This window comes from Salvelinus sp. IW2-2015, linkage group LG5 (assembly GCF_002910315.2).
Source record: "Salvelinus sp. IW2-2015 linkage group LG5, ASM291031v2, whole genome shotgun sequence".
Classification (NCBI taxonomy): domain Eukaryota; kingdom Metazoa; phylum Chordata; class Actinopteri; order Salmoniformes; family Salmonidae; genus Salvelinus; species Salvelinus sp. IW2-2015.
The window spans coordinates 3,260,211-3,272,824 of record NC_036844.1 but is presented as its reverse complement, the minus strand read 5'-3'; the positions used below and the strand labels follow the sequence as shown (position 1 = coordinate 3,272,824).

Genomic DNA, 12,614 nt, shown 5'->3' with positions numbered 1-12,614 from the left:
TAGCAGCACCCACCCGTAGCATGTGCTCCAGCAGGTATATCTCACTGGTCATCCCCCAAAGCCAATTTCTCCTTTGGCCGCCTTTCCATCCAGTTCTCTGCTGCCAATGACTGGAACAAATTGCAAAAATCACTGAAGCTGGAGACTCATATCTCCCTCACTAACTTTAAGCATCAGCTGTCAGAGCAGCGTACAGATCATTGCACCTGTACATAGCCCATCTGTAATAAGCCCACCCAACTACCTCATCCCCATATTGTTATTTGTTTTTGTTGCTCCTTTGCAACCCAGTATCTCTACTTGCACATTCATCTTCTGCACATCTATCACTCCAGTGTTTAATTGCTAAATTGTAATTATTTTGCCACTATGGCCTATTTATTGCATTACCTCCCTAATCTTACTTCATTTACACACACTGTATATAGACTTTTCTATTCTGTTATTGACTGTACGTTTGTTTATTCCAAGTGTAACTCTGTGTTGTTTGTGTCGCACTGCTTTGCTTTATCTTGGCCAGGTCGCAGTTGTAAATGAGAACTTGTTCTCAACTGGCCTACCTGGTTAAATAAAGGTGAAATATATATATTTTTTTTTTATATATCGGAAATTATTCAGACCCTTTCCCTTTTTCCACATTTTGTTACGTTACAGCCTTATTCTAAAATGGATGAACATTTTTGCAAATGTATAAAATAATAAAAACCTTATTTACATAAGTATTCAGACCCTTTCCTATAAGACTCGAAATTGAGCTCAGGCTCATCCTGTTTCCATAACCAGCACTTACACTGGAAAACATATTTGACCCCTTTGGTTGGCATGGCAACAGCTAGCTCATCAACCAGCTAGCAGCTCTCAGGAGAGGCCCCGTCTGAGCTATAGGGAGGGCATGGAGCAACCACATCCATCAGCATATTTGTGACCTTCACGCATAAGACATCTGTGTCTAAACTCTGTTGTGATAACATGGTACAGGAAAAAGCACGTGCATTGTTACAGCATTAAACTGTGTGCGGGCATTTTCTTCTTTATCACAGTATTATTTGTTCACCACCACTTTTCTTTGGAAATGAATATTCGTATGCTAATGTCCTGTGACCCATACCTCCACCTTCCTGATCTCTCCCACGCAACGCCATGCGACTCGAAGACTCCAGACCCAGAATCGAGCACCCTTCCCCCCCAGGCAGGTCCACCACGCCCTCCGTCTGGTGTGGTTTGGCCCATGGTACCACATAGACCCTGCTGCTGTACTGGCTGGTCTCTGCCCCGTTGAGATGGTGAAGTGATGGCATGACCGCAAAGACACAAGGTCATGTGTTTTGACTGTGGTATATGTGTACAGTTGTTTCTCCAACCTGCCTCTACAAAGTGTAAACTTATCCTGGAGTTTTCAATCAGCTTATTGCAATGTATGCAACTGGTGAAAATGCAGTATTTTTTCACAACTCTTTATGTCTTGTGGTGTGGTTTATATTGCAGTATGTGTCATTTATGGTGCTCTTCTTTGATGTCCTCATTCACCACTCTCTGCTCATGTTGCGTCACACCTCATGGACAGGGCTGACTCTTCTTCCCAGCCTTGGATAGTCTCCCAGCTCTCACTGTGAAAATTCACAGGTCAGGTCACACACACTTTGTCAGGGTCTGTGTGCCACAACACATCGCGTACGCACGTCGCACGCACACACACACACACACACCACACACACACACACACACCACCACACACACACACACACACACACACACACACACACACACACACACACACACACACACACACACACACACACACAACACACACACACACACACACACACACACACAACACCACACACACACACACACGCACACAACACACACACACCACTCACTCTCGTTTTGTGATGTGTGTTGCTCATAATAAGGTATTATTTTTTATTTTTAATCCCAGGCCCCTGTCCCCGCAGGAGGCCTTTTGCCTTTTGGTAGGCCGTCATTGTAAATAAGAATTTGTTCTTAACTGATTTCCCTAGCAGAAGTATAGTTCACAAATACATTGGTGTATACACACTGTGGCACACAAACACAGTACCTTGACATAGAACATTCTCTCGATGCATCTGTCCTCTCTTTTCCTGGACAACTAGCGCTCCTACATCGAACACTAAGACCTCCTCCAGATCCTCATSAACCACCTCTACGTAGTCCAGGTACCAATCAGCACTCACCATGCTGTTGTCATGGCGAATCTTAATTCTAAACARCTGGTACAGGTCCACCGCCTCTTTGGAGAATGTATCCACCTGAAATAGGAGGCACATTCAACACAAGCAGTATAATTTTTTWAATGTTTTATTTAACCTTTATTAACTAGGCAAGTCAGTTAAGAACAAATTCTTATTTACAATGACGACCTACCGGGGAACAGTGGGTTAACTGCCTTGTTCAGGGGCAGATTACCTTGTCAGCTCAGGGATTCAATCTAGCAACCTTTCGGTTACTGGCCCAATACCTGCCGCCCCAGGTAGCCTAGTGGTTAAAATGACCCAGAAAGACACATGAATTAGTATTTTCCTTCTATATTGCCTTAATATCACTGTACAATTATTGTATAACAACATCACTACCTTTTATGTTGTGATGCAAAAGCCAATAAACCTACTCAAGCACAAATAATATACAGAAATGACAGAAGGTCATGTATATGGTGTGTTGTTCTGTCTCTTACCGCTCCCCTCTCAAACCTGTTCCTGTTTGTCTCAGACTTGCTGAGTTTGTGTTCACCCGTGCCGCCCAGGTCTCCGTAGATGGTGAGGAAAACGTTGGCATCCGTGCCCGCGTTGTAAACGCCACCCGTCGTCACAGACACATTGTAGGTGGACAGATAACATAAAACACAGACTGAGATAACCCACAGACAGAAAGCATAATAATGGGCTGAAGTGTCCAAATGGGTACAAAWTCCCAACACTGTGTGACTGCAGCAGAGAAAGACATCAATTTCGAGCAGAGAACTGCCACATCATTTACCTGTCAGACAAAGAAGGCAGGCAGACAAAGAATCTGACAAACGAAAAGGCACATTCTGCTGGAATGGCCAGCCTCCGGTGTGTATGTGTGTGCATGTGTGTGTACTTTCCACCGAGCCTTCCTCCTCAGTGTGTGTGTGTGTGTGTGCGTATGTGTTCGCTTGCGTTTGTGTGTATGTACTCTCCCGTGCATCTTCCACCTCAATCTCATTGACTTTCAGGGTTCCGTCTCGTAGTAGTTTCTCCGTTATGATGTCAGAAGGTACTAATTCTCTCACTGTCTCTCCGTCATCCTCTGACTTGGCCAGCCAGCACTCACAAGAGAAGATGATAGTCTCCGACCCCTAGAGAGACACAGAGCAGCAATGCTTGAGTGACTGAAAACACACCAGGTCTCTCCGTGAGAAGAGCACCACCTTGTGACTAGAAATGGTATTGTTTTGATTTATAATATGACGTCATCCGTCTCTTTTTACTGAATGCGGGTGTAGGATTGCTCTGACCTTTGACACTGGACTAAGATCAGTTTTGTGCATTTCCCCCCATATGGTTAAGGTTAAGATTTGTGAAGGGTAAGCTTATCCTTGATCTGTAGCGTAGTAAGTAGCCTTTCTACTGTGTATCATGCTCTTCCTCAGCAGTCGTCTGCTCTAACCGCGGTCCTAAAAATGCTCACAATAATCATTGATTGTGAGCGATTTCACAGTGCAAGCTTTTTTAAATGACACCAGCCTCCGTTTCTCCCTCAGTTGTCATGACCACTATAGATCTTCTCTATGATGTCACCCATGTCCTCCAACTGCATGGTGTTACAGAAACATCATCATCATCATGAGGATCAAGAGCATCATCCCCCACATTATCCTCCTCTTCATCATCACCATCATCCTCATTAAAGAACCATATATTCCTTACTCAACTGTCTGCTCTATACAGTGTTTTAATAGGTGACTACAGTGTGGTCTCACCTCAACGATGAACATGTGCTCAGCTCCCCTCTCAAACTACATGGTCCACTCCCTCTTGTTGACACAGAGAGACCTCTGCTGGCTGCACACCCCGTCTCGACCGTACAGCACGGTGAACACGTACCCGCTGCAAACAGGTCACTGGTTTTGATCTCGTACGGCACAACTGCGACAGAGGGGAAACACGGGTATGATATGGCATGGTAGTTGCTAGGATAAMGTCCTGTAAGATATGGATTATCTACAATAAGTACAGTGTGCTGATATGACCTGATATGGTATGATGTAAGATAGTAAAACTGTATAGGGTTGTGGTACGCTGGCTAGTAGGCTATAATATGGGTTATCTAAGTATAGCATGATGCAGGTTGGTTCTTACATGGTTTGTCGAAATCAGTCTGGAGGTCTGCAGGGAACAAGTCCCTGACGATGGCCCCGTTGTCGTTCTTCCTCTCCCTTGTCCAGCCAGCGACCACAGGGGAACCTTAGCATCTGGCCCAGGGACGGGGCGTCAACCTCTACCTGGTCAAGGAACCAGCCTGCTGCGGCCGCTGCACAGGCATAACACATCATATCACAAGGACTGTGTGTGTGTCTGTGTGTCTGTCTCTCAGTCTTAATTTAATTTTTATTTATTTTTTACCCCCTTTTTAAAAAAATTCTCCCCTATTTTCGTGATATCTAATTGGTAGTTACGGTCTTGTCCCATCGCTCCAACTCCGGTACGAACTCGGGAGAGGCCGAAAAACACGACCCTGCCAAGACGCACTGCTTCTTGACACACTACTCGGTTAACCCAATGTTAACCCAGGCAGCCGCACCAATGTGTCYGATGAAACCTCTCTGTCTTATGTATTCGTGTCACATAACTGCCTGTGAAAACACACAGCAGTAAATGGCACAGTTAGTAGTATATTCAAATGCACACGATCACAGACACAAACGTGTGTATTATCAAAATGTCTATTTCGTGCCGTACAGYGTGGCAAATGCGTTGGCATCYGTGTCAGCARACTTCTRYRCTCCAGTCTTTACCCTCATTGTGAAGGTGGTGGACATGGCTGACAGAGAGAGAGATCAACCAAATCAGATAAGAATGTATTCATGGTATAATGCGTTGATATTATTCAATCAAATGATATACTGTATAACTACTGATTAATGAAATGTGGGTAACTAGGRCTAGATGTTTGCATCTGTTATTTTCCAGAAGGAATAGAACATACAACATATTTTTTCTTATGAAAATTGCTCTGAAAATAACAGGAGCAAACAATTTGTAATTCTAGKCACTGGMGTSTGTATTTATCACCCTTCTGCTCCAYGACGAGTGTTGAACTGGAGTCTTTCTCCTCCTCCTCATCATCACCCTTCTTCATAAAYGGCCTTGTCCACAGAGACCAGCTCCCTGGTGATCTGTCAGTCGTCCTCATCAATGTCATCAAAWGTCATCAAACCACCGTTTACAGGGGAAGTAGTACCTAGAACACAGTTTTTGTCTGTCTGCCACTAGCCTAGACGGCCAGGCTTCTAGGCCTATCTGCCTGTCTGTCTGTGACTTGATAATAACCCCATAAATACCATTTCTGACCACCAAGGGGAGCTGTGCAGTTGTTTTCTTAGACCAATGGGCAGACCTTTTTATATCCTGCAAAACCACACCTTTTCTCAAACATACAGGCAGTCTTGGAAGAGATGTTTTTTTGGACCGGCTATTTATCTATAAATCACCTTCCTAGCTATATAGATATYCATGTATGGTGTGTCATATGGTGTAGAATGTAGATAAGTGGTAATAAGAAAATAGAAAATAGGCAATATTATCTCAAATGGTATAATAAAGTGGTTAATAATCCTCTCTTATTGTGTAATCCTGTGCCTGCCTCCTCCCCTCCCGTACGTGGTGTTGTCTTTGTTGTCTACTATCTCCACCCAGTCCAGGAACCAGGCGGCATGAGGCTGGCTGTTGTCATGGCGAATCCTCAGCTTCTTAAGAACGCCCAGATCGATGGCCCGGGATGGAGAATACGTCCTCCTGAACCCCGCAGAGAACCACGGGAAAGGTCAGAGTTCAAAGGCAAAAATAAAAGGTTAATAAAAAGGTACCTGTTCAATGATCAATAATTGTTTAAATGTTTTAATTTATTTGATTCGTAACAACAGGGGACCGTGCACAAAGGTCAAACAGCTAGGTCAATGGGAAAGAGGTTGTAGTTCAACAGCGACTCAGATATTGACACCATCATCATCATATTGACAGACGTCTCACCTGCCCTTTCTCAAATGTGGTCAGGTTGTTGGGACTTCCTGAGTCTCCGCTCGGCCCTTGTCGACGATCTCTCCGTAGATGTTGATGTATACATAAGCCCTCCYGGTCTCAGTAGTCCTCTGGGAGGAGCTTCACCACGATCTCCCCATCCTCCTCGTCACGGGCCAGCCAGCGCTGACAGGGAAAAGTCACGCTCTCCACCACCTCCTGGAGCTCTGTCACATGCTCCTCGTCCTCCTTCTTGTCATCCTTCGGCTTCTCCTTCGCCACCTCCCTCTGCACCATAGCGAGCCACTTGACGTCCACCGTCTCAAGGAACCACCCGTCGCCCATACCAGAACCGTCCTACCCGATGCAGATCTTGAATAATTTGCCCACATTCAGTGCCTCGATCTGAGGGGTGAGAGACTGTAAGACAGGCCAATGGTGGTTATTCAGAGATTTGTCCTCTTCACTCCACAACATGGCAGAATGCCTGATTTTACGCTAAGTCTTCTCAAAACCAATGACAGCTGTGCTCTTCGTGAATCCAACTAATTCACAAAAAGGAAAATACTTTCCTTCCCACAATTTGAAGCCAATGAATGTGACTACTTCTACTGGTTCACTGACCGAGTCTGACTTGAAATATCTCTGTGGTCCCGCGCTCAAAGTCGTAGGAGCGGCTCTCGAGGCAGATGAGCTCAGTCTTGCCGTCCTCTCCATAGATCTGACAGAACACATTGACGTTGGTGCCACCTTCGCGCGCTGTTCCCCGTAACCGCTGTGATCTCGCAGTTTATCACTGRAAACGAGAGGGCAGAGCAACATGTCACTAACCAATTAGACAATGGCAGGATGATGGAGAGTGGGCTAATGCACCACAATCCATCATCATCACTAAGTAGGAGTTCATCACTTGCAGGACAGAACTGTATTTATCAAGTGAAGTCATTTGGTTACAGGTTTATTCAGTGCCCATGGAGGTATTCTATCATTTTGGGTATTCCTGTACTTTTTCCATTGGGTGTTCTTGAGAYAACTTGGGTAGCTACATTGTGTATACAAATGCCTCAGTGTATTTGAAAGCTCTAGTACAGCACCTAGTGTGTATAAATATTACCTCTGCTCTGGCCAAAATAAATACACACTGTAAATATATTCATTTAACTTTAACATGATATAATAGAATTCTCTGGCACAGCATGCGGGTAAAGGGTGAAGCTTATTTGTCCCATTTCACACGAGTCTGTTAATACGCATYTGAGAATTGGAATATGTGTGTTTTGCATATCCCACTCCCCCTGTGACACCCTCAGAGAGTGAAGTCATGGCCAGGGTCGGCCATTATCAACGGTGACCCTGGAGCAATTAGAGTTAAGTGACTTGCTCAATCGATTTTTCACCTTGTTTGGCTCAGGGATTCAAACTAGAAACCTTACTGGCCCAACACTCGAACCACTAGGCTACCCACTGCCCTGTACAGTATAATGCATGTGCTGTCTCAGAATATAAACTCTAGTAAACGTCCTGTTACGTTTCTCGATGTCCAGAGTCTCGCTGGGGTAGATCTCTACCTCCATCTTCCCATCAGCCTCCTCCTTACAGAGCCAGCGGTGGCTGGGGAACTTGTACTGCTATCCATGGACTGGCACAATGATCTGCAACAATGTCCAGGAACCAAACWGCACCCAGAKCCTTGTTATTGTGGCCAATCAGKAGACGGTGGATCTACAGAGAGAAATCAGGAAGTAAGAATCATGGTGGGATTGATGGTCATTATAGATGCTTTTATCCAGTTAGCGTTGTCAGTATGTGAGACCCAATCAGGAATCAAACCCACAACTCTGATGTTTAAGGCACCATACAACTCCAAAAACCTGAGACATACACTATAATTGCATACTGTAGGAATAAGTTGGTATAAATAAGATGACTGTAATCMACGTTTCTAGGTTTCTGATAGTGTATTCTATCTGTATTTTCTACGTTTATAAAACATAAAGAATAGAGTTGTACGATGTCGTAGGTCTCGACAGTGAAGATATCAGTTTGCCCCGTCTCATAGTAGTTACTCAGGTCGTTGTCCGAGACCACCAGGAGTATCCTCGTGGTGTCGCCCTTCTCTCCGTACAACTTAACAAACACCTTGGAGTCCGAGCTGGCCCCATTGATGTTGCCTGTCTTCACCGAGATATGGTAGTTGACATCTTAAAAGACATGAGGCATGGGTTTTTCCTCTTGTAGACACACACACAACTTTAAATGGGGCCTTGAGTTTTTCATTTTCAGATTTTATTTTTTCATTGTACTGTATATTCACACTAGCTACAGTATGTGAACATCTGTAGTATAATGTTTCTCCTACAGATACGCTATCTTAATTTGACACGTTTCTCACAGCAAGAAATTTATGCAGGAAATGTGAATTATTAGGTGATTTATAATTAATGGACATTTTTATAAGGGTTGATATTTTTTTTGTTAGGATAAATCAAGTCTGATATTTTAAAGTGGAAATTACAAACTTGACAAGCCTTTTTAAACCTCGATACACTACAATTTGCATTTGCTGCTGCGCAGGAAAATTCTCTGTGACAACAGAGTGATCAAATTAGGATAGAACACCTGTACTTGATGTCTTTTGAAACATATCAAGTATCTTTCGATTGTTAGTTTGTCCAGACTGCTGAGTCTGTGTGATTAATGACCATGGGGGGGGCTACTCGACAAGCCATTTTGTTTTTTTCCCCCCACCTGCACATAATGTTGTTGTTTTTTAAAACTCTGTACAAACTGTCTTTCTATTTGTGCAAATAAACTCAACTAAAGTGTTGTCTGTTTCATGGTTGACTCACTGTGGAGACGCAGACCATCTCCTGCTGGCACTAACTCACGAACGATCTGTCCATCGTCCTCATTCCGGTCCAACCACCTGGCATAAAATACACCCAAAAGGAGATACTCCATTTGAATCAACCGCACCTCTACAAGGCACAGGTATACAACCTAAAACACTTTCACTCAACATTGCTTAATGTATAGCCTAGAGGTTGAAGGAGGAAAGTGTTACGGTGTAACAGGGCACCCCAGACTTGTGGTTTAGCTCCAGTTACTGGAGGGAGAGAGACCTGGCTGGCCACAGTGTGTTTAGTCCCTATTTGTAATGGGATGCTGGTCCATCAGCTGGCTAACTGCTTAAGCGTGTCCATTGGAGAACGGCCATTAGAGACAGACTGGGCGTGGCCAGTCCGGATGACTGTCTTCCCTGAGGCAGTACGGCTGTTAGTGAAACACTGTGTGATTGGCTGTTTGGTGCTTTTACTTTTACTAGTGAGGGAAGTGAGTGATTTAGATGAAAATCATTATCAGGGGAAAAAGTCCCTGTCGCATAGCACTAGTCCATGTATCCCATGAAAGTAACTTTCCAAACTCTCTGAAATTTTCATTTCAATAAATTGGGTCAATGTCAGTTAAAAATGTTGGGTAAGGGCTCGATTCAATCCGTAGCGCTGAAGATCAGAGCTGTAGCACGATTTAAATGTCAAGGTCATTTCCGATTGAGCTGACATATGCAGTGTTTACCGTCAATGCAGTCTCAGAGGAGCGCGAGAACATTGCCTTGACATTTTGCCTCTAATTATTTTAAGTTAGTTAGTTGGTCATGCTCCCATTATGTTATTAAAGATATCATGTGATTGGCTGGTTGGTTGACTTTCCTGTTACAGGGGAACTCTATGGCCACTGACTCTGGTTGGCCCTCCTCCCTGACCAACACCTTATCCAGGAACCAGCCGCAACTTCCGCCCTACCCATCATGGCCAATACGCACCCTGCACACAAGCCCCAACGGCACCGCCTCGATCAGGAACTCATCAGCCTGTAGAGAAATTAGGCAGATTAACCACTCAAAACCAAGTTAGCCCACTGAGCTAAAGCCTAGATATTAGATCTGGGAGCTAACACAAGACTTCGGGTCTCTTTTGGATTCCATGTAGAACCCTCCGGGGAAATGGTTCTACCTGGAACCAAAAAGGGTTCTACCTGGAACCAAAAAGGGTTATTCAAAAGGTTCTCCTGTGGGAACAGCCAAAGAACCCTTTTAGGTTCTAGATAGCACCTTTTTTTCCTAGGAGTGTACTCTTTCTCAGGAAGTGTCCAATCCAGCTCCAGCGGTGTCTCTTGAGCATGGTATCCATGGCTTCCTGCTTCGTTTGTCTAAGGAGGTTGGTGTTTGATATTGTGTTTGGCCCGACGATGTGCATGATTCTCCGGAGGGAAGTTGTGTGGAAGGTGTCATTTTTTCAACTCTGCTTCTGTCATTTTGCAGCATTCTGAACCATAACGGAGAGTTGCCAGTACACAGCTCTGGTATATTTTAAGTTTTGTATTTGTTCTATATTGTCCAGATTTCCAGACTTTTTACTCTTGCTTTATTGATTCTGGTGCAGATGTGTTTGCTGGTGGAAGGCGCTATCTGATTGGCCACCACAGTAGGCACACTCGATTTAGCCACAGATCTCCTTTAGCCACAGATCTCCTTGTCCGCAGACAAATTAATTGGTTCAAAATGGGACCACTTTGCCCACCCGGTGCGCAGGGCTTCTGAATCAACTACACATACCGTCAACAGCGCAATACGGGAAACAAAGGAGTGCAAGCCTTTATGCCTTTATCGTTGGCTTTTCTACAGAAATGTTTGATGATCGACRAGGAATGCCTTGAAGATTCGACCAGTCGTGATCGACCGGTTGGTGACCACTGCTCTACAATCATTCATGCAATGTTCAGATGTAATTGCAACACAGGTTTACTGTCTGTAATCAAATGTAAGAAATTAAATTAAACAAATGAATGAAAATAAAACAATGTTTCGCATGCATTCATTTGCATCAAGCCTGGCTTGAGCATTTGGTCATACATCTCATCCACATCAGAGGGAATGTCCTCATTGATCATGCACAGCAGGAAAAAAACTTTTGGCATGGTGAATCCAAGTTGGACATTGGTCTGCTTCAGTAGAGATTTTAACTTGTAAATCTTGGTGTGGCAAAAAATAAATAAATTGGGATGCATGCCAGCAAAGGCGGTACACAGCACAATATTAAACAATACATTAATTGCACTATAACGGTGCCCACGAACTGTTAGGGSCTACATAAAGCTGTCCCAACACCTTACCACTTCTGCCCTTGGCTATCAGCAGAGCCTTGTCTGGCAGTGAAACAGTTAATTCAGCCTCATTTACTTCCTTTTTCAAAAATATAGCTGATATGGCTGACTTGCTTTAACAAATGTGGTTTCCACTGACATTTCAGATGTACAAACTATGGCATAAGGGGACGAAAGGCGGATAAGAGGCAATCTGTCATTTTGATTAAGACATTAATGAGCGAGCTAGGATGGACGTAGTCAATATAACTATTTTTTTCAGCACCTTTGAAATGTACAGCAACAGAATTCAGAACATGGGCCATTCTTACAGTGTTCTCTCTGTACACCAAGTCAAGACCATATGATAAATAAAGGGGGTATATAAGCAGACAATGAAAGCTCTTACAATATTCGATGATTACATTTCTCAATAACAGGTTATAGGCTACATGTGCACCACCAAGTCAGAACAGTAGGTGAAATTAAGAGGTGAAAATAGGCACATGAGCTACTACCAGCTTACTACACAACATACACTTAGTATTACTTTCTTAGCTACATTATACATATCTCCCTGGCATATTACATAATTTATGCAGCAGCATACAAGACATTTTTGGACTCACCTTGTTGTGCTGTGCTCACGTGAACAGGAAGGTGGCGCGGAGGTCCTTCGTGGGCACATTRTGTCATCAAACCTTGTCATCAGTCTGGCATTCTCTGTATTTACGGTGCTTTCAAGACAACTGGGATTTTGGGAAAAAAAGGTTGAATCCTGATGATGTCAGTGATCGTCAGGTTGTAGCTCTAGAAAGAGGCCCGAGTTCCGATGAAAGTTCAAAACGTATTTTCCCAATTATAGCTCGTTTTCCCCAAGTTACCAGTTTTCTTTAACTAAATAAAGTCAGATTTTGCAGTTCCCGAGTTAACAGTTGTTTTGAGCGTGGCACAACTCATGCTTCATTGACAGCCTGGCCAATGTTGAATGTTTAGGATTTAAACTAGGAAACAAGACACTTAATCTTAGACATGGGACCACACAGCCACTCCACTGAATAGCTTTGCAATCCACTGATTGCTTTGCAATGCTTGCATTTAGCCACTGATTCCTTCCAAACCACTCATTGTTGCATTTGCGATTTCTAGCTTGTTGTGTAATGCTTATTTCCAATGGCCGATGAGCACCGATACATTTTATGTATAATTTCTCTTCATATGACAAGGATT

The 12,614-nt window shown here is 43.8% G+C and overlaps 1 pseudogene; it reads right to left on the bottom strand.

Annotated features, from left to right (window-relative positions):
- LOC111964468 (lipoxygenase homology domain-containing protein 1-like) overlaps positions 1-12,614 on the bottom strand; it is a 53,955-nt pseudogene that overhangs the window by 18,070 nt on the left and 23,271 nt on the right.